The sequence below is a fragment of the Hyperolius riggenbachi genome, chromosome 8 (assembly GCF_040937935.1).
Source record: "Hyperolius riggenbachi isolate aHypRig1 chromosome 8, aHypRig1.pri, whole genome shotgun sequence".
NCBI classification, from domain to species: Eukaryota; Metazoa; Chordata; class Amphibia; order Anura; family Hyperoliidae; genus Hyperolius; species Hyperolius riggenbachi.
Window position 1 is genome coordinate 286673654 of NC_090653.1, and position 19552 is coordinate 286693205.

The 19552-nt window shown below is 44.5% G+C and overlaps 1 long non-coding RNA gene across 4 annotated transcripts in view; it reads right to left on the minus strand.

Annotated features, from left to right (window-relative positions):
- Positions 1-19552, minus strand: part of LOC137527965 (uncharacterized) — a 285924-nt gene that overhangs the window by 234923 nt on the left and 31449 nt on the right. For all 4 annotated transcript variants that reach the window (XR_011023245.1, XR_011023246.1, XR_011023244.1 and 1 more), the window contains exon 4: positions 7168-7334. This is a non-coding gene — a long non-coding RNA (uncharacterized lncRNA). The remainder of the gene's footprint in view (positions 1-7167; positions 7335-19552) is intronic.

Sequence of the window (19552 nt, forward strand, 5' to 3'; positions counted from 1 at the left end):
GTTCAAGGTGCGTTTGTAGTTCCTGGGGGGCTCAGCGCATCTCTGATGGAGGCCATTCGGAGGCGGCCTGGTGTTGCGCTGATCCACCTTTTGCGCAATTTTCAATTTTCGATTTTATTTGATTAGCCGCACCCAGGCTATGCATATACATAGGTTAGGATTTAGTTAGTGTTAGGCCCCTCCCATGGAGGATTGACTTCTTCGCAGTGAGAGGGACGAGTACTTAATAGGTTGCATGCAAGCTGTTACAGGAAACTAACATCCTCCTCTAGTGGTAGACAGGTCATGTGTATGCTCGGTGTGTATTATATCCCACAAGTGGGGCTTGCACTCTTTTGCAGGTAGGCACTAGTCTGTTTTTAAGTAGCGCTGCTCATTTCCTTGCTATGTACTAATTTATTTCGTTTTTGGTCAGCTGCTCCCACTTAACAGCTATGCTTTTGGTGTATATGCAGAGCTTCTGTTTGGGTTCAAGGTGCGTTTGTAGTTCCTGGGGGGGGGGCTCAGCGCATCTCTGATGGAGGCCATTCGGAGGCGGCCTGGTGTTGCGCTGATCCACCTTTTGCGCAATTTTCAATTTACTCTCTCAGTCTGACCATTGGTCTGTGGGTGGTAGCCCGATGAAAATGACAGTTCCATGCCCATTTGGTGACAAAATGCCCTCCAAAATCTCGAAACAAATTGGACTCCCCGATCTGACACAATGTTTTCCGGAATGCCATGCAATCGGAAAACGTGGACGATGAACAAATCGGCCAGCTCCTGGGCCGAGAGGAGTCCTTTCAAGGGCACAAAATGGGCCATTTTACTAAAGCAGTCGACTACCACCCAAATGACCGACATGCCCTCAGACCTGGGAAGCTCACCCACAAAATCCATGGACAGGTGGGGCCACAGGTGTTCCCACAGGTGCCAGCCAGGAGGGCTTACTTTTTGCACACACCGCACACTCTCTAACATACTCCTTGCAATCCGTTGCCAGAGAAGGCCACCAAGCGCACCTAGCAACAAGATCCTGTGTTCTGGAGGCCCCAGGGTGTCCCGCATTTTTGTGTGAATGGAACATCTGTAAGATCTGAAGATGGAATGGCAGTGGTATAAACATAACCCCTTCAGGCTTCCCCCTCCGGGACGTCCTGCTGAAAGGGCCCTAACGTCTCCGTCCAGTCTTTCCATGTCTCAGTTTTTGCTAGTACCAGTACCTCTCGGCGCGCGCGTCATTCTGAACCTGTGTGGACTATCAGTCCCAGCCACACCAGTCACGCTTTGCAATGTCTCTGCTGGTCTGCACGCGGGGTGAGACGCACCGCTATCAGCACATGCGGTGGCCTCCCCGCACCTGGTCAAACTGTCAGTAGCAGGCTTGTGTGCGCAAACCACCGCGTCAGACGCGGCGGTATCTCCGCGTTCCGCTATGCCAGCCGCGGAAACAGCCGCCTCATCCTGCGTCCATGCGGCGGCTTTTCCGCGTTTGTTCACAGACAGCCCCATTCCCTGGAGTTATTCAAATCCAGAACGAAAAGCCACCTGTTTAGCCCTGCATTAGCAGACCTGTAGAATTCTTCCTCTGTACCAAAATGTACCAATCAACCAATTGGAAGTGGGTTGGGGGTGTGTGGGGGGGAGGGGTTGGAGATGGGGCGGTTTGGAGGTATGCGGGGGGGGTGGTGTGGTTGGAGGTGTGTGGGGGCAGTTTAGAGGCGTGTGTGGAAGGGAGGGGTTGGAGGTGTGTGTGTGTGTGTGTGTGGGGGGGGGGGGGGTTGGAGGTATAAGTGAGGGTGGTTTGTGTGGGGGGGGGGGGGGGGGAGAAGGGAGGTTGGAGGTGTGTGTGTGGGGGCGGTTTGGAGGTGTGTGTGGGGGAGGGGTTGTAGGTGTGTATGAGGGGGAGGGGTTGGAGGTGTGTGCATGTGGGATCTATGGAGTGGGCTATTTGGAGGTGTGTTGGTGGGTGGGGGGCATATCGAGCTGGTAATGGCAGTATCTTGCTCATCAGTAGGTAGCTGCTTGGATTTTTTTCCCCATATTTCTTTGCTTTGACTGGGAAGGGTCTTTCAGGATGCTTCTCTTGATTTATATTTAATTCAAAAAGTTGGGCGAGGGTGATAATTGCGCTAAAGCGGCGTCTGTGCGGGGATGATTGCGCATAAATCTTCACAACTGCACCTCTGCTGACCTAACCTGGCTCTATGTAATTGCCCTGTGATGCATTCATCACATTAATTGTCCTAATAGCATTGCCATGGACTCCTGGTGTCTGCAGAGCGGCAATTACCTGCGTTTCTTCTGTAGCCGAGTCTCCTCTGATTATTCTGGGAGCTGGTGTCCCCCCTCCCCCCCCCCCCCCAGTTTTTAAGCGAGGAACGTGTTGGAAGCAACAAATGACTCATGGCCGTGCGTGGAGCGAGGCGGCTAATTACTGCTTCTGTGTCTCACAAACTTGTGTATTGCGGCAAGAGGCCAGCCTGCAACGCCTCGTCGTCTCATCGAGAATAGAATCTTCTGCTCTCCTACATTATATGCTTTCATAGAAACTCAAAAACATTCCCGCCCACCAAAATACAAATACAAACATTTTCATGTAATATCCATTTATTTCAAGTCCTACCCCATAGAGCCACATTAACCACTTCAGCCTTCAGTGTTTCTTTTACCTTATGCATCCGAGCGATTTTCACCTGCCCTTCATTCACCAATAACTTTATCACTAATTATCACAATGAAATAATCTATATCTTGTTTTTTCCGCCACCAATCAGGCTTTCTTTGGGTGGTACATTTTGCTAAGAAATGTTTTATTCTAAATGCATTTTAATGGGAATATTAAGAGAAAGAAAATTTTCATTATTTGTCAGTTTTCGGCCCTTATAGCTTTAAAATTATACATGCTGCCATAATTAAAACCCACGTATTGTATTTGCCTATTTGTCCCGGTTATTATCCCATTTAAATTTTGTCCCTATCACATTGTATGGCGCCAATATTTTATTTGGAAATAACGGTGCATTTTTTCAGTTTTGCGTCCATCACTATTTACAAGCTTATAATTAAAAAAATATTAGTATTATAACCTCTTGACATGCATATTAAAAAAGTTCAGACCCTTAGGTAACTATTTATGCTTTTTTTTACTGTAATTTTTTTTCTAATTAAAAATTTTATTTGAGTATTTTTGGTGTGTGGGAGGTAAACAGTTAATTTTAAATGTAAAAATGTCTATTCATTTTTTTAAAAATGTATGCAGATGTAGTTTTACTATTTGGCCACAAGATGGCCACAGTCAATTTTTTTTTTTTTTTTTTTTGCTTCCAGGAAGGGAAGAGGGAATGTGTAACAGAACAATCTCAGCTTCTCCAGAGAAGCCAGCGAGATTGAGATTTTATGGTCGATTTACTGTCAGATCGATTATTTCCAACATGTCCGATTTGCTTTCCGATCGATTTCCGAGCATTTTCTGATTGATTTCCGTTAACTGTAATAGGAAATCGATCAGAAAATGCTCGGAAATCGATCGGAAAGCAAATCAGACATGATGGAAATAATCGATCTGACAGTAAATCGACCATAAAATCTCACAGTATGTACCCAGCATTAAAGAGAACCCGAGGTGGGTTTGAAGAATATTACCTGCATACAGAGGCTGGATCTGCCTATACAGCCCAGCCTCTGTTGCTATCCCAAACCCCCCTAACGTCCCCCTGCACTCTGCAATCCCTCATAAATCACAGCCGTGCTGTGAGGCTGTGTTTACATCTGTAGTGTCAGTCTCAGCTGCTCCCCCGCCTCCTGCATAGCTCCGGTCCCTGCCCCCGTCCCTTCCCTCCAATCAGCAGGGAGGGAAGGGATGCAGGCGGGGACTGGAGTTCTGCAGGAGGCGGGGAGAGCAGCAGACTGACACTATAAAGATAAACACAGCCAGCTCTGACAAGCTGTTTGTCAGCAGCATGACTGTGATTTATGAGGGATTGCAGAGTGCAGGGGGACCTTAGGGGGGTTTGGGATAGCAACAGAGGCTGGGCTGTATAGGCAGATCCAGCCTCTGTATGCAGATAATATTCTTCAAACCCACCTCGGGTTCTCTTTAATGCTGGGTACATACTGTGAGATTTTATGGTCGATTTACTGTCAGATCGATTATTTCCATCATGTCTGATTTGCTTTCCGATCGATTTCCGAGCATTTTCTGATCGATTTCCTATTACAGTTAACGGAAATCAATCGGAAAATGCTCGGAAATCGATCGGAAAGCAAATCGGACATGTTGGAAATAATCGATCTGACAGTAAATCGACCATAAAATCTCATAGTGTGTACCCAGCATAAGGGACTTAGATCAATGAATGTGAACTGCTTTCCCATTCATTGATCTCCGGGGTAACAGGCGGCCCGCGCGCCCCGGCGGCTCTGTTTTTTTATGGATAGCTCCTATATCCAGCATGCATATTTGGACGTAGGAGCTACGTCCTGTGGGCTACAGTGGTTAATCCATGCCATGCACTGATGAGGATCAACCAATCCGAAACAGTCTGTATGCAGGTTGGATTATTACGGCTCTGTACATTTAACAAGCTGACACATCTTTGCATTGCAGCAGTTCTGGAGGTATGGCTAGTTTACAGGGACAACAAGGGATGATTTGCATATTCAGCAGTGATGCCCTGGGAGACATCATATGCTCATTCCAACCTGAATTATCACAAATACCTTCTGCTTTAAGAAGGCAAACCTCTGTTCAGCAGAGATGCCAATAGCTCTGGCTTGTCAGAAGAGCCGATTGGCCATTTCCATCTGCAGAGAGCTGGGCTTCCTAACTCTGAGCCCCAAAAGTGCTTTTCTGGAAATCGAATGACATCAAAAGCCAACAGATTTACAGGTGTATCCCTCTACCCCAAGCAGTCCTGACGGCAAAGTGAATTCCAAATCACACATCTCCCAACTGTCCTGATTTGCTTGGGACTGGTTGGGAGGTATAACCCCGAGTCCCCAGCATGCCCCTCCCCTTCCCCGGGAGAAACCACTAGCACCAGGGGAGCTTCAGTGGGGAGGAAAGGAAACCACTAGCACCAGGGAAGCAAGGAGGGGAAACTACTGGAAAGCTTTATTGGGAGGGAGGGGGGGAGACTACTAGTAACAGGAAAGCTTTATTGGGAGGGAGGGGGGAAACCTCTTCATGAAAGGATTTCCAAGGTGATAGTCAGGTATGTGGGAGGAGTGATGACAACCTTCCTTCTCGTCAGCAATGTACCAAATAGAGCCAGGCTGACTGAGATTATTATTATTATTATGATTACAGAAGAAACATTTCTGATTAGTGCTTGCAATGCAGGGAAAGGTTGCAGGCTGCATAATAAAAACAGAGCAGTGGGTAAATGCAGGGGCAAACGCAGGATTTTTAAGGGGGCGATTCCTGAAAGGTCCAGAAGCACTTATGTCCCCGAGTGCTTCCGAATACAGGTGGCTTCATACTGCCCATGCACAAAAGTGCGCTGGCGTATTACGGAGCTGCCTATCTTTGGAAGTACTCAAGGACACGAGTGTTGCTGAGGGCTTCTGGAAGCAGCAAATTTGAACGGGGGACAGCGATGGAACAACTCCCCGAGAGAGGAGCGGGAGATACTTAGTTTGGACAATTCAGTGGAATATGCCACATAGTGTCACATAGCGCAAGCGATAGCCATATGATGCAGGGATATATGCATCTGCGGAAGATGGCGGAGCTATATAAATACTAAATAATAATAATTTGCCTCACCAGGATTGCACTTTTATTTAGCTTTCCTGTAAGACAAGAACACACAGTCAGCCAGCCAGCTCTAGGGGAAGAGGGGAACAAAGGTGAATGAGGGAGGCTGGTGCACACCAAGAGGGCTTCTGAGCGTTTTTCAAATCCACATTGATTTGAAAAGTGCTTGGCTAATGTTACCCTATGTGGGTGTTCCCACAGCAGCGTTGTGATTTTTTCAAAATCGCAGGTATACTGCATGTAGCATTTTTTTGAGTGATTCACTGAAAATCGCACTCACTAATTGCTAGCGATTGCTATTGTGATTTTGGCGTGCACTAGCCCAGAGAGAAAAGGAGTGGAGAGAAATTGAGAATAGCCTGAGATGGAGCATTATCTGCATTGCAGTCCCACATCACACAGAGGCTACTTGCCTGTAATAGGACTCCTGTCCCTGCTGGTCTCTCACACACGTCAGAAAGCAGCCCTCCTGGAGTCTAGGGACTGTCAAAAAATGTTCACCTTGTTTAACAAGATGCCGTCATTATGACATAGGGGAGAGGCAGATTTTTGCCCACGGACCCTCCAGGCAAGCTCTGCATCATGCTGTGTATATATACCAGCTTGCCTGACCTCTAATTGCAGTTTTATCAGCTAGCCTAGTATTTTGCATTGCCTTACAACAACAAACCTGAATACACCAGACACCAGCCCTAAATCACTGAATGAAAGGGGGCCTGGGGGGAAGATTGCCCCCCAGGTGGAGTGGAGAGACTGAGATAGAGCAGATAGCGTATCTGTATTGCAGTCCCACATCACACAGAGGCTACTTGCATGTACTGTGTATCCTGTCCCTGCCAGCCAAATCCAAAAAAGCTTTATTGGCAGGACCAAATACATTTAGCATTGCCAAAGCAAAAACAAAACATTAACAACATGGTGGTGAGGATTGTGGGAATAAGGGAAGGATATAGGTATACCGTCCATAGGAGTGTGGAGAATGTAAGGGATGGTCAGCCTCTCACACAAGCTGCAGGCAGCTCTCCTGGAGTTTAGGGACTGTCAAAAACTTTTCAAGCTGTGACATACCTTATGTAGCTGTCTACATGCAGTCTTTACAATAGGGAAAGAGCTGAGTTTTTCCCACTGACCCTGCAGGCAAGCCTCTGTATATTTACCAGCTTGTCTGCTTCAGCGATTTCAGGGAATTTTTTTTAAAGGTACAGGAGTCTCAGGGGGGTGTTCCATACATCCAGAACCCCCGTCTGGATACGCCAGTGAAATGGAATTAGATTTTTTGGCTGACAATCCAGCTTTAACACCTGTCCTTTAGGAAATGAAGAAACCTTTTAATGAGGGTGAAAGCGGAAAGTGCAAAAGTTGAAAGCTGAAGCAAAACATTAAAATACTATCCGCTAATACTGGGTAAATTACTTTAAAGTACTCACGGAAGCCAGGAGACATGCATTGTAGCTGGATATTCCTGCATAGAGATGGACGGAGGTTACAACGCTGGCCGAGGAGTCAGACGCCTGGGCTGTGTATGAGTTTCGGCCCATTCACTGTCCCCTTGCTCTGGCGTGCAACGGCTCTGTTCAATTGTAGACAGCAGCCTCTGTGTGGAGAGGAACAGACTCCAGATAAATGGCTGTATATTTAGGCTGTATCTGTACTATAAACCAGCAGATCTGGAGGTACAGTTGGATAAATGGCTGTATATTGAGGCTGTATCTGTGCTATAAACCAGCAGATCTGGATGTACAGTTGGATAAATGGCTGTATATTTAGGCTGTATCTGTGCTATAAACCAGCAGACCTGGATATACAGTTGGATAATTGGCTGTATATTTAGGCTATACCTGTGCTATATACCAGCAGATCTGGAGGTACAGTTGGATAAATGGCTGTATATTTAGGCTGTATCTATGCTATAAACCAGCAGATTTGGATGTACAGTTGGATAAATGGTTGTATATTTAGGCTGTATCTGTGCTATAAACCAGCAGATCTGGAGGTACAGTTGGATAAATGGCTGTATATTTAGGCTGTATCTGTGCTATAAACCAGCAGATCTGGAGGTACAGTTGAATAAATGGCTGTATATGTAGGCTGTATCTGCTATAAACCAGCAGATATGGCTGTACAGTTGGATGATTGGATGTATATTTAGTCTGTATGTGTGCTATAAACCAGCAGATCTGGAGGTACAGTTGGATAAATGGCTGTATATTTAGGCTGTATCTGTGCTATAAACCAGCAGATCTGGATGTACAGTTGGATAAATGGCTGTATATTTAGGTTATATCTGTGCTATAAACCAGCAGATCTGGAGGTACAGTTGAATAAATAGCTGTATATTTAGGCTGTATCTGTGCTATGAAGCAGCAGATTAGGATGTGCAGTTGGATAAATGGCTGTATATTTAGGTTGCATCTGTGCTATAAACCAGCAGATCTAGGTGTACAGTTGGATAAATGGCTGTACATTTAGGCTGTATCTGTGCTATAAACCAGCACATCTGGAGGTACAGTTGGATAAATGGCTGTATATTTAGGCTGTATCTATGCTATAAACCAGCAGATCTGGATGTATAGTTGGATAAATGACTGTATATTTAGGCTGTATCTGTGCTATAAACCAGCAGACCTGGATATACAGTTGGATAATTGGCTGTATATTTAGGCTATACCTGTGCTATATACCAGCAGACCTGGATATACAGTTGGATAAATGGCTGTATATTTAGGCTGTATCTGTGCTATAAACCAGCAGATCTGGAGGTACAGTTGGATAAATGGCTGTATATTTAGGCTGTATCTGTGCTATAAACCAGCAGATCTGGAGGTACAGTTGAATAAATGGCTGTATATTTAGGCTGTATCTGCTATAAACCAGCAGATATGGATGTACAGTTGGATGATTGGATGTATATTTAGTCTGTATGTGTGCTATAAACCAGCAGATCTGGAGGTACAGTTGGATAAATGGCTGTATATTGAGGCTGTATCTGTGCTATAAACCAGCAGATCTGGATGTACAGTTGGATAAATGGCTGTATATTTAGGCTGTATCTGTGCTATAAACCAGCAGACCTGGATATACAGTTGGATAATTGGCTGTATATTTAGGCTGTATCTATGCTATAAACCAGCAGATTTGGATGTACAGTTGGATAAATGGTTGAATATTTAGGCTGTATCTGTGCTATAAACCAGCAGATCTGGAGGTACAGTTGGATAAATGGCTGTATATTTAGGCTGTATCTGTGCTATAAAGCAGCAGATCTGGAGGTACAGTTGAATAAATGGCTGTATATGTAGGCTGTATCTGCTATAAACCAGCAGATATGGCTGTACAGTTGGATGATTGGATGTATATTTAGTCTGTATGTGTGCTATAAACCAGCAGATCTGGAGGTACAGTTGGATAAATGGCTGTATATTTAGGCTGTATCTGTGCTATAAACCAGCAGATCTGGATGTACAGTTGGATAAATGGCTGTATATTTAGGTTATATCTGTGCTATAAACCAGCAGATCTGGAGGTACAGTTGAACAAATAGCTGTATATTTAGGCTGTATCTGTGCTATGAAGCAGCAGATTAGGATGTACAGTTGGATAAATGGCTGTATATTTAGGTTGCATCTGTGCTATAAACCAGCAGATCTGGAGGTACAGTTGAATAAATGGCTGTATATTTAGGTTGCATCTGTGCTATAAACCAGCAGATCTGGAGGTACAGTTGAATAAATGGCTGTATATTTAGGCTGTATCTGTGCTATAAACCAGCAGATTTGGATGTACAGTTGGATAAATGGCTGTATATTTAGGCTGTATCTGTGCTATAAACCAGCAGACCTGGATATACAGTTGGATAAATGGCTGTATATTTAGGCTGTATCTGTGCTATAAACCAGCAGATTTGGATGTACAGTTGGATAAATGGTTGTATATTTAGGCTGTATCTGTGCTATAAACCAGCAGATCTGGAGGTACAGTTGGATAAATGGCTGTATATTTAGGCTGTATCTGTGCTATAAACCAGCAGATCTGGAGGTACAGTTGAATAAATGGCTGTATATGTAGGCTGTATCTGCTATAAACCAGCAGATATGGCTGTACAGTTGGATGATTAGATGTATATTTAGTCTGTATGTGTGCTATAAACCAGCAGATCTGGAGGTACAGTTGGATAAATGGCTGTATATTTAGGCTGTATCTGTGCTATAAACCAGCAGATCTGGATGTACAGTTGGATAAATGGCTGTATATTTAGGCTGTATCTGTGCTATAAACCAGCAGATCTGGAGGTACAGTTGGATAAATGGCTGTATATTTAGGCTGTATCTGTGCTATAAACCAGCAGATCTGGATATACAGTTGGATAAATGACTGTATATTTAGGCTGTATCTGTGCTGTAAACCAGCCGACCTGGATATACAGTTGGATAATTGGCTGTATATTTAGGCTATACCTGTGCTATATACCAGCAGACCTGGATATACAGTTGGATAAATGGCTGTATATTTAGGCTATACCTGTGCTATATACCAGCAGATCTGGAGGTACAGTTGGATAAATGGCTGTATATTTAGGCTGTATCTATGCTATAAACTAGCAGATTTGGATGTACAGTTGGATACATGGTTGTATATTTAGGCTGTATCTGTGCCATAAACCAGCAGATCTGGAGGTACAGTTGGATAAATGGCTGTATATTTAGGCTGTATCTGTGCTATAAACCAGCAGATTTGGATGTACAGTTGGATAAATGGTTGTATATTTAGGCTGTATCTGTGCTGTAAACCAGCAGATCTGGAGGTACAGTTGGATGATTGGATGTATATTTAGTCTGTATGTGTGCTATAAACCAGCAGATCTGGAGGTACAGTTGGATAAATGGCTGTATATTTAGGCTGTATCTGTGCTATAAACCAGCAGATCTGGAGGTTAGAGTTGGGCCGAACGGTTCGCCTGCGAACAGTTCCATGCGAACTTCCGTGGTTCGCGTTCGCGTCCCGCAGGCGAACTTTTGCGGAAGTTTGGTTCGCCCCATAATGCACCATGAGGGTCAACTTTGACCCTCTACATCACAGTCAGCAGGCCCAGTGTAGCCAATTAGGCTACACTAGCCCCTGGAGCCACTCCCCCCCTACTAAAAGGCAGGCAGCGGCGACCATTACGGTCACTCATGTGCCTGCATTAGTGAGAGTAGGGCGAGCTGCTGCACACTCTCTCTCATAGGGAAAGATTAGTTAGGCTTAGCTTGCCCCTGGCTGCATACCTGTTCTGTGAACCCACCACTGCATACCTGTACTGTGAACCCACCACTGCATACCTGTTCTGTGAACCCACCACTGCATACCTGTTCTGTGAACCCACCACTGCATACCTGTTCTGTGAACCCACCACTGCATACCTGTTCTGTGAACCCACCACTGCATACCTGTTCTGTGAACCCACCACTGCATACCTGTTCTGTGAACCCACCACTGCATACCTGTTCTGTGAACCCACCACTGCATACCTGTTCTGTGAACCCACCACTGCATACCTGTTCAGTGAACCCACCACTGCATACCTGTTCTGTGAACCCACCACTGCATACCTGTTCTGTGAACCCACCACTGCATACCTGTACTGTGAACCCACCACTGCATACCTGTTCAGTGAACCTGCCACTGCATACCTGTACTGTTCAGTGAACCCGCCACTGCATACCTGTTCTGTTCAGTGAACCCGCCACTGTATACCTGTTCTGTTCAGTGAACCCGCCACTGTATACCTGTTCTGTTCAGTGAACCCGCCACTGCATACCTGTTCTGTTCAGTGAACCCGCCACTGTATACCTGTTCTGTTCAGTGAACCCGCCACTGCATACCTGTTCTGTTCAGTGAACCCGCCACTGTATACCTGTTCTGTTCAGTGAACCCGCCACTGTATACCTGTTCTGTTCAGTGAACAGTTTGGTGTGTCAGTGTGTAGCAGTACCTTAATTACACTACCTGATTGATGTATACACATGCAAGATGTTTTAAAGCACTTTAGGCCTGTCATTTAGCATTCAATATGATTTCTCCCCTTAAAACGCTGCTTTGCGTCAAATCCAGATTTTTCCCGGGGACTTTTGGCGTGTATCCCACTCCGCCATGCCCCCCTCCAGGTGTTAGACCCCTTGAAACATCTTTTCCATCACTTTTGTGGCCAGCATAATTTTTTTTTTTTCAAAGTTCGCATCCCCATTGAAGTCTATTGCGGTTCGCGAACTTTAACGCGAACCGAACCTTCCGCGAAAGTTCGCGAACCCGGTTCGCGAACCTAAAATCGGAGGTTCGGCCCAACTCTACTGGAGGTACAGTTGAATAAATAGCTGTATATTTAGGCTGTATCTGTGCTATGAAGCAGCAGATTAGGATGTACAGTTGGGTAAATGGCTGTATATTTAGGTTGCATCTGTGCTATAAACCAGCAGATCTAGGTGTACAGTTGGATCAATGGCTGTACATTTAGGCTGTATCTGTGCTATAAACCAGCAGATCTGGATATACAGTACAGTTGGATAAATGGCTGTATATTTAGGCTGTATGTGTGCTATAAACCAGCAGATCTGGATGTACAGTTGGATAAATGGCTGTATATTTAGGCTGTATCTGTGCTATAAACCAGCAGATCTGGAGGTACAGTTGGATAAATGGCTGTATATTTAGGCTGTATCTGTGCTATAAACCAGCAGATCTGGATGTACAGTTGGATAAATGGCTGTATATTGAGGCTGTATCTGTGCTATAAACCAGCAGATCTGGATGTACAGTTGGATAAATGGCTGTATATTTAGGCTGTATCTGTGCTATAAACCAGCAGACCTGGATATACAGTTGGATAATTGGCTGTATATTTAGGCTGTATCTATGCTATAAACCAGCAGATTTGGATGTACAGTTGGATAAATGGTTGAATATTTAGGCTGTATCTGTGCTATAAACCAGCAGATCTGGAGGTACAGTTGGATAAATGGCTGTATATTTAGGCTGTATCTGTGCTATAAAGCAGCAGATCTGGAGGTACAGTTGAATAAATGGCTGTATATGTAGGCTGTATCTGCTATAAACCAGCAGATATGGCTGTACAGTTGGATGATTGGATGTATATTTAGTCTGTATGTGTGCTATAAACCAGCAGATCTGGAGGTACAGTTGGATAAATGGCTGTATATTTAGGCTGTATCTGTGCTATAAACCAGCAGATCTGGATGTACAGTTGGATAAATGGCTGTATATTTAGGTTATATCTGTGCTATAAACCAGCAGATCTGGAGGTACAGTTGAACAAATAGCTGTATATTTAGGCTGTATCTGTGCTATGAAGCAGCAGATTAGGATGTACAGTTGGATAAATGGCTGTATATTTAGGTTGCATCTGTGCTATAAACCAGCAGATCTGGAGGTACAGTTGAATAAATGGCTGTATATTTAGGTTGCATCTGTGCTATAAACCAGCAGATCTGGAGGTACAGTTGAATAAATGGCTGTATATTTAGGCTGTATCTGTGCTATAAACCAGCAGATTTGGATGTACAGTTGGATAAATGGCTGTATATTTAGGCTGTATCTGTGCTATAAACCAGCAGACCTGGATATACAGTTGGATAAATGGCTGTATATTTAGGCTGTATCTGTGCTATAAACCAGCAGATTTGGATGTACAGTTGGATAAATGGTTGTATATTTAGGCTGTATCTGTGCTATAAACCAGCAGATCTGGAGGTACAGTTGGATAAATGGCTGTATATTTAGGCTGTATCTGTGCTATAAACCAGCAGATCTGGAGGTACAGTTGAATAAATGGCTGTATATGTAGGCTGTATCTGCTATAAACCAGCAGATATGGCTGTACAGTTGGATGATTAGATGTATATTTAGTCTGTATGTGTGCTATAAACCAGCAGATCTGGAGGTACAGTTGGATAAATGGCTGTATATTTAGGCTGTATCTGTGCTATAAACCAGCAGATCTGGATGTACAGTTGGATAAATGGCTGTATATTTAGGCTGTATCTGTGCTATAAACCAGCAGATCTGGAGGTACAGTTGGATAAATGGCTGTATATTTAGGCTGTATCTGTGCTATAAACCAGCAGATCTGGATATACAGTTGGATAAATGACTGTATATTTAGGCTGTATCTGTGCTGTAAACCAGCCGACCTGGATATACAGTTGGATAATTGGCTGTATATTTAGGCTATACCTGTGCTATATACCAGCAGACCTGGATATACAGTTGGATAAATGGCTGTATATTTAGGCTATACCTGTGCTATATACCAGCAGATCTGGAGGTACAGTTGGATAAATGGCTGTATATTTAGGCTGTATCTATGCTATAAACTAGCAGATTTGGATGTACAGTTGGATACATGGTTGTATATTTAGGCTGTATCTGTGCCATAAACCAGCAGATCTGGAGGTACAGTTGGATAAATGGCTGTATATTTAGGCTGTATCTGTGCTATAAACCAGCAGATTTGGATGTACAGTTGGATAAATGGTTGTATATTTAGGCTGTATCTGTGCTGTAAACCAGCAGATCTGGAGGTACAGTTGGATGATTGGATGTATATTTAGTCTGTATGTGTGCTATAAACCAGCAGATCTGGAGGTACAGTTGGATAAATGGCTGTATATTTAGGCTGTATCTGTGCTATAAACCAGCAGATCTGGAGGTTAGAGTTGGGCCGAACGGTTCGCCTGCGAACAGTTCCATGCGAACTTCCGTGGTTCGCGTTCGCGTCCCGCAGGCGAACTTTTGCGGAAGTTTGGTTCGCCCCATAATGCACCATGAGGGTCAACTTTGACCCTCTACATCACAGTCAGCAGGCCCAGTGTAGCCAATTAGGCTACACTAGCCCCTGGAGCCACTCCCCCCCTACTAAAAGGCAGGCAGCGGCGACCATTACGGTCACTCATGTGCCTGCATTAGTGAGAGTAGGGCGAGCTGCTGCACACTCTCTCTCATAGGGAAAGATTAGTTAGGCTTAGCTTGCCCCTGGCTGCATACCTGTTCTGTGAACCCACCACTGCATACCTGTACTGTGAACCCACCACTGCATACCTGTTCTGTGAACCCACCACTGCATACCTGTTCTGTGAACCCACCACTGCATACCTGTTCTGTGAACCCACCACTGCATACCTGTTCTGTGAACCCACCACTGCATACCTGTTCTGTGAACCCACCACTGCATACCTGTTCTGTGAACCCACCACTGCATACCTGTTCTGTGAACCCACCACTGCATACCTGTTCTGTGAACCCACCACTGCATACCTGTTCAGTGAACCCACCACTGCATACCTGTTCTGTGAACCCACCACTGCATACCTGTTCTGTGAACCCACCACTGCATACCTGTACTGTGAACCCACCACTGCATACCTGTTCAGTGAACCTGCCACTGCATACCTGTACTGTTCAGTGAACCCGCCACTGCATACCTGTTCTGTTCAGTGAACCCGCCACTGTATACCTGTTCTGTTCAGTGAACCCGCCACTGTATACCTGTTCTGTTCAGTGAACCCGCCACTGCATACCTGTTCTGTTCAGTGAACCCGCCACTGTATACCTGTTCTGTTCAGTGAACCCGCCACTGCATACCTGTTCTGTTCAGTGAACCCGCCACTGTATACCTGTTCTGTTCAGTGAACCCGCCACTGTATACCTGTTCTGTTCAGTGAACAGTTTGGTGTGTCAGTGTGTAGCAGTACCTTAATTACACTACCTGATTGATGTATACACATGCAAGATGTTTTAAAGCACTTTAGGCCTGTCATTTAGCATTCAATATGATTTCTCCCCTTAAAACGCTGCTTTGCGTCAAATCCAGATTTTTCCCGGGGACTTTTGGCGTGTATCCCACTCCGCCATGCCCCCCTCCAGGTGTTAGACCCCTTGAAACATCTTTTCCATCACTTTTGTGGCCAGCATAATTTTTTTTTTTTTCAAAGTTCGCATCCCCATTGAAGTCTATTGCGGTTCGCGAACTTTAACGCGAACCGAACCTTCCGCGAAAGTTCGCGAACCCGGTTCGCGAACCTAAAATCGGAGGTTCGGCCCAACTCTACTGGAGGTACAGTTGAATAAATAGCTGTATATTTAGGCTGTATCTGTGCTATGAAGCAGCAGATTAGGATGTACAGTTGGGTAAATGGCTGTATATTTAGGTTGCATCTGTGCTATAAACCAGCAGATCTAGGTGTACAGTTGGATCAATGGCTGTACATTTAGGCTGTATCTGTGCTATAAACCAGCAGATCTGGATATACAGTACAGTTGGATAAATGGCTGTATATTTAGGCTGTATGTGTGCTATAAACCAGCAGATCTGGATGTACAGTTGGATAAATGGCTGTATATTTAGGCTGTATCTGTGCTATAAACCAGCAGATCTGGAGGTACAGTTGGATAAATGGCTGTATATTTAGGCTGTATCTGTGCTATAAACCAGCAGATCTGGATGTACAGTTGGATAAATGGCTGTATATTGAGGCTGTATCTGTGCTATAAACCAGCAGATCTGGATGTACAGTTGGATAAATGGCTGTATATTTAGGCTGTATCTGTGCTATAAACCAGCAGACCTGGATATACAGTTGGATAATTGGCTGTATATTTAGGCTGTATCTATGCTATAAACCAGCAGATTTGGATGTACAGTTGGATAAATGGTTGAATATTTAGGCTGTATCTGTGCTATAAACCAGCAGATCTGGAGGTACAGTTGGATAAATGGCTGTATATTTAGGCTGTATCTGTGCTATAAAGCAGCAGATCTGGAGGTACAGTTGAATAAATGGCTGTATATGTAGGCTGTATCTGCTATAAACCAGCAGATATGGCTGTACAGTTGGATGATTGGATGTATATTTAGTCTGTATGTGTGCTATAAACCAGCAGATCTGGAGGTACAGTTGGATAAATGGCTGTATATTTAGGCTGTATCTGTGCTATAAACCAGCAGATCTGGATGTACAGTTGGATAAATGGCTGTATATTTAGGTTATATCTGTGCTATAAACCAGCAGATCTGGAGGTACAGTTGAACAAATAGCTGTATATTTAGGCTGTATCTGTGCTATGAAGCAGCAGATTAGGATGTACAGTTGGATAAATGGCTGTATATTTAGGTTGCATCTGTGCTATAAACCAGCAGATCTGGAGGTACAGTTGAATAAATGGCTGTATATTTAGGTTGCATCTGTGCTATAAACCAGCAGATCTGGAGGTACAGTTGAATAAATGGCTGTATATTTAGGCTGTATCTGTGCTATAAACCAGCAGATTTGGATGTACAGTTGGATAAATGGCTGTATATTTAGGCTGTATCTGTGCTATAAACCAGCAGACCTGGATATACAGTTGGATAAATGGCTGTATATTTAGGCTGTATCTGTGCTATAAACCAGCAGATTTGGATGTACAGTTGGATAAATGGTTGTATATTTAGGCTGTATCTGTGCTATAAACCAGCAGATCTGGAGGTACAGTTGGATAAATGGCTGTATATTTAGGCTGTATCTGTGCTATAAACCAGCAGATCTGGAGGTACAGTTGAATAAATGGCTGTATATGTAGGCTGTATCTGCTATAAACCAGCAGATATGGCTGTACAGTTGGATGATTAGATGTATATTTAGTCTGTATGTGTGCTATAAACCAGCAGATCTGGAGGTACAGTTGGATAAATGGCTGTATATTTAGGCTGTATCTGTGCTATAAACCAGCAGATCTGGATGTACAGTTGGATAAATGGCTGTATATTTAGGCTGTATCTGTGCTATAAACCAGCAGATCTGGAGGTACAGTTGGATAAATGGCTGTATATTTAGGCTGTATCTGTGCTATAAACCAGCAGATCTGGATATACAGTTGGATAAATGACTGTATATTTAGGCTGTATCTGTGCTGTAAACCAGCCGACCTGGATATACAGTTGGATAATTGGCTGTATATTTAGGCTATACCTGTGCTATATACCAGCAGACCTGGATATACAGTTGGATAAATGGCTGTATATTTAGGCTATACCTGTGCTATATACCAGCAGATCTGGAGGTACAGTTGGATAAATGGCTGTATATTTAGGCTGTATCTATGCTATAAACTAGCAGATTTGGATGTACAGTTGGATACATGGTTGTATATTTAGGCTGTATCTGTGCCATAAACCAGCAGATCTGGAGGTACAGTTGGATAAATGGCTGTATATTTAGGCTGTATCTGTGCTATAAACCAGCAGATTTGGATGTACAGTTGGATAAATGGTTGTATATTTAGGCTGTATCTGTGCTGTAAACCAGCAGATCTGGAGGTACAGTTGGATGATTGGATGTATATTTAGTCTGTATGTGTGCTATAAACCAGCAGATCTGGAGGTACAGTTGGATAAATGGCTGTATATTTAGGCTGTATCTGTGCTATAAACCAGCAGATCTGGAGGTTAGAGTTGGGCCGAACGGTTCGCCTGCGAACAGTTCCATGCGAACTTCCGTGGTTCGCGTTCGCGTCCCGCAGGCGAACTTTTGCGGAAGTTTGGTTCGCCCCATAATGCACCATGAGGGTCAACTTTGACCCTCTACATCACAGTCAGCAGGCCCAGTGTAGCCAATTAGGCTACACTAGCCCCTGGAGCCACTCCCCCCCTACTAAAAGGCAGGCAGCGGCGACCATTACGGTCACTCATGTGCCTGCATTAGTGAGAGTAGGGCGAGCTGCTGCACACTCTCTCTCATAGGGAAAGATTAGTTAGGCTTAGCTTGCCCCTGGCTGCATACCTGTTCTGTGAACCCACCACTGCATACCTGTACTGTGAACCCACCACTGCATACCTGTTCTGTGAACCCACCACTGCATACCTGTTCTGTGAACCCACCACTGCATACCTGTTCTGTGAACCCACCACTGCATACCTGTTCTGTGAACCCACCACTGCATACCTGTTCTGTGAACCCACCACTGCATACCTGTTCTGTGAACCCACCACTGCATACCTGTTCTGTGAACCCACCACTGCATACCTGTTCTGTGAACCCACCACTGCATACCTGTTCAGTGAACCCACCACTGCATACCTGTTCTGTGAACACACCACTGCATACCTGTTCTGTGAACCCACCACTGCATACCTGTACTGTGAACCCACCACTGCATACCTGTTCAGTGAACCTGCCACTGCATACCTGTACTGTTCAGTGAACCCGCCACTGCATACCTGTTCTGTTCAGTGAACCCGCCACTGTATACCTGTTCTGTTCAGTGAACCCGCCACTGTATACCTGTTCTGTTCAGTGAACCCGCCACTGCATACCTGTTCTGTTCAGTGAACCCGCCACTGTATACCTGTTCTGTTCAGTGAACCCGCCACTGCATACCTGTTCTGTTCAGTGAACCCGCCACTGTATACCTGTTCTGTTCAGTGAACCCGCCACTGTATACCTGTTCTGTTCAGTGAACAGTTTGGTGTGTCAGTGTGTAGCAGTACCTTAATTACACTACCTGATTGATGTATACACATGCAAGATGTTTTAAAGCACTTTAGGCCTGTCATTTAGCATTCAATATGATTTCTCCCCTTAAAACGCTGCTTTGCGTCAAATCCAGATTTTTCCCGGGGACTTTTGGCGTGTATCCCACTCCGCCATGCCCCCCTCCAGGTGTTAGACCCCTTGAAACATCTTTTCCATCACTTTTGTGGCCAGCATAATTTTTTTTTTTTTCAAAGTTCGCATCCCCATTGAAGTCTATTGCGGTTCGCGAACTTTAACGCGAACCGAACCT